General features: G+C 33.2%; 1 long non-coding RNA gene across 2 annotated transcripts; it reads left to right on the top strand.

The window, feature by feature from the left end:
* Positions 1-580: 580 nt before the first annotated feature.
* Positions 581-2,941, top strand: LOC136201369 (uncharacterized). 2 transcript variants are annotated; one of them, XR_010673802.1, is made up of 4 exons: positions 589-903; positions 1,462-1,608; positions 1,690-1,725; positions 1,807-2,941. It is a non-coding gene; the product is annotated as an uncharacterized lncRNA (long non-coding RNA). The 2 variants fall into 2 exon arrangements; XR_010673801.1 differs by having other exon boundaries at positions 581-903; positions 1,462-1,725.
* The last annotated feature ends 785 nt before the right edge of the window (positions 2,942-3,726 follow it).

The raw sequence follows: 3,726 nt of genomic DNA, 5'->3' as shown, positions 1-3,726 counted from the left end.
CCTATGGATTTTAAATTCATGGGTATATTAATAGTTTATTTCATCCAAGCTAATAATCTAATTTTCTATGTAAATATATAAAAAACATAAAAATGTATGATAAACGAATATATATTTATATCCAATGGATAACAACTTTATATTATTTTATTATTAAATAAATATAATATGAGAGAATCTTAGAATTAATAAGCTCGAATAGATTATATTGTGTTTATACATTTTCCAATCAATTCAACTATAGCAATTATAATTATAATTTTTTAATTATATTTATTTTTCTTATGTAATTAATGAATATTAAACTTAAAAAATATTATCGTTGAATTAATTTTTAATTTCTTGCATCTGTAAATAATGGTCTATTTGTTTCTATATAATGCTCTATATTTTAATTTTAAAATAAAAAATTATTTAAATTGTTATTTTATCATATTATTAGTAGTAGATCATGTAAAGAAAATTAAAGAGAAATAAATAAATGGAATATATATAGAATGAGCCTGATTCAATAGGCAGCCCATTAACTGATCAAAGCTCATATCTAACCCTAAATAAATCATATATATACAACCTTTTTAGCTCTCAGCCTCCTCTCTTTTTTCTTCGTAGAACAGAAAACGCATATCCTATCTCAACCGTAACCTTTTCTTCTTCTTCTTCTTCCAGTCGAAACGTCGGCAACCGTGTCTTCTAAGTTTTAGAGTCGTCTCCACACATTCATTTCCACATCGCCTCCATAAAGAGGAGAGACAGCTCCAACTGACCCTGCTTAGTATTTCGATGGGTTGCTGGTCCGCCTCCACACCGCTGTTTCATCTCCGTCTCAAGTGGGTTCATCTAGAAACCCATCGCCTTGTGGAGTTGGTTTCTCCAACTGACCCTGCTTGGTATTTCAATGAGGTAATTCATAGTTCATAGTTGCCAATTAGTCGTTGTTTTGCTATAATAATGTATAGTTACTAATTAATCGGTGGTGCGAAGATCTTACAAGAACCCAATGATCATAGGGATGTAGTTCTTCCGAAAGTTACAACTTCATCATATTTCAATTCCCCAGCTAAGTGCTTAGCTTGGAGTAATATGACTGTCCTATTAGATCCAGTTGTTGTGGAAAGAATTTTAGATCCAGTTGTTGTGGAAAGAATCAGTTTGATTTTTTTGTCTAACTATCATAACGTCGTTGAATGGTTACCTGTCAGATTATATCTGCTCATTCTGGCTTTGAATTTAGCGTGATTAAACTTATTGCTTGATGTTGAAAATTTAGAAGAATTAATTTATTTTTAACTAAGCAACGATTACTTTATTGTTAACCATCCTTGGATATTGGAAGTTAATTCTAGTTCACAAATCATTGTTTAGAATTGCTGCTGAAGTTACGCATTTTCTGTATGATATTATTTATTTCATGAAATTTTCTGCAGTGTCAATGTCTTGATTTTTAATTTTTCTGGGCAGAACGCGTTTAGTTGAACTGAGAGGCAACATGTATAGTGCAGTGTCAAGGGAACAAAAATACAGAGGCCGTCAAAATGGTTTAACTCGACAGACAAAAGAGACAAGAAATTAAGGAAGGGTTTGAACTATTAGATACAGATGGCTCTGGTACTCAAAATATTTGTTCCTTATTTGTTTTGATTATCCACTTGATTGTTTTTTCAATTGTTAGACTGTGTTGTTGTTCAGGACTATTGATGCCAAGGAGCTGAATGTTGCCATGAGGTAGGAATATATCTTATCACATTTGCTTGAATTAACTTTCTTAGCTTTGAAAAACATTGTAACTAAATTTTCATCTATCAGGGCACTTGGATTCGAGATGACGGAGGAGGTACCTTCTAAGCCTTAGTATACTAGCTTGTTCATGTGTTCATTGAGCCTATGAATTCGAGATGAGGGAGGAGGTACTTCTATACCTTATTATACTAGCTTGTTCATGTGTTCATTGAGCCTATGGATTCGAGATAAGGGAGGAGGTACTTCTATGCCTTATTATACTAGCTTGTTCATGTGTTCATTGAGCCTATGTATTAGAAAGTTCTTTTTCTAGATTCCCTCTCTATCCATGCCTGATCTTTTGATCTATCAGAACAGATCAGTAAAATTCTAACAATCAATTTGAAAATAGTAACTTTGAACCAACCTGGAAATCCCTCCCTGACTACGCCTTTCGGCCTGATCTTAGGCCCTAGCTCACCCTCCATGGACGAACCTTGAAGCAAAATCATTTTTTATGAAACAGGTCAAAATTTGGAATTTGCTTCCCACACGTGAAGCGAATGGGCCCTGTGTTGTATGTCAGTTTCGGGGCAGGGGGCGAAGAGGAGCATAACGGATTTTAGCATATTACCTTTGATTTTATGTTCAAGTTGGAACTAGTTTCTCCTAATCAAACAACATACTATAGCCTGTCTTGGATTGTATTGGCACGGTATGCAATTTGGTTTAGGTTTTTCATGCATAGGTATTCTTTTGCTATTGTGTGGCATGCTTTTATCACCATTGAAGAACCTTCATTCATATTTAGACACATCATATTATTTGATGAGGTGACAAACATAACTTGAAGGGTTTAGGAACAATAATAGAAATTCACCATTCTATTAGTTGTTTGATAATGATAACCAAACTGGACTTATAGGATTGGAGCGTTGGAGGTTTGTTCGTACGTATTTAAGTTCTCCAATTTAGTTCTTTTCCAAATTATGTGTTCTATGCTTTTCCATTAATTAATAATTTGTTTGTTTATCTTTGTTAACAGGTAGTTATTTACAGTTAAGGAGCATCATCAAATTACATCAACGTTGATGCATGGTGCATCTTTTGGACATTTTGTGTAGAATGTAGGACTTTTTAGGTTCTTATAATCTAGTTAGTTTCATTATTTTTGTAATTGTACAATTATTTATGGATTTATATATTCTAATTTTAGTTTGTATTATGTTTGTGTACATTTAATTTTACGAATATTAATTATAATAAAATCAATTATAATTTATGAATATATTATTTATTAAAAAAACTCATTTAACATCTATTTGATCGAACGAAGCTTGTATTATTCACGTTGAATGATGACATTGCGGACGAAAATGGTTTGTCGATTTTCAGAGTTTTTGACGGTTTAAACGTCAGTAAAAGCGTCAACAAATTTTGACGGATATGATGGGTCAGAAAAAACGTTGAAATGTATTGACGGAAAATTCCGTCAGATGTTTGGTCAAAATAATTTCCGTCAGCATTCCGTCAAAATTATTTACTGACGTGTGTTTACTTGACGTTTTCTATTCCGTCAGCATTCCGTCAAAATTGTGCTTTACTGACGGAATTTTAATGTTTCTGACGGAAAGTTCCGTCAGTAATCAAGTATTTTCTTGTAGTGTACTATAACCGAGTACTCAGCCTCTCCTTTCTATTCTTCTAGAAATGATAAAGTGTTTGTCCTAAACAACAATTGCTAAGACACTTTAGATGATTGGAAATCACTCTAGACTTTTACACAAAGATTAAGAATTAGTGTAAGATATTTGCTTTGCTTTTCTCACAGAAACTTCAAGTATGAATTTGGTCAGCGTTTCGACTAGTTGAAGATCTGCATCGGTTGAAGTAAGTGGATGGCCTTTATATAGTGACACTTGAGGCACCTGGTCATTTCGAATTTCAAAATAACCATTGGAGGGAAACGGCTTCCTGTCGTTGTCACTCTGGGCGTGCTCAGCGTCA

This window comes from Euphorbia lathyris, chromosome 7 (assembly GCF_963576675.1).
Source record: "Euphorbia lathyris chromosome 7, ddEupLath1.1, whole genome shotgun sequence".
Lineage (NCBI taxonomy): Eukaryota > Viridiplantae > Streptophyta > Magnoliopsida > Malpighiales > Euphorbiaceae > Euphorbia > Euphorbia lathyris.
This window is presented reverse-complemented; position numbering and strand designations above follow the sequence as displayed.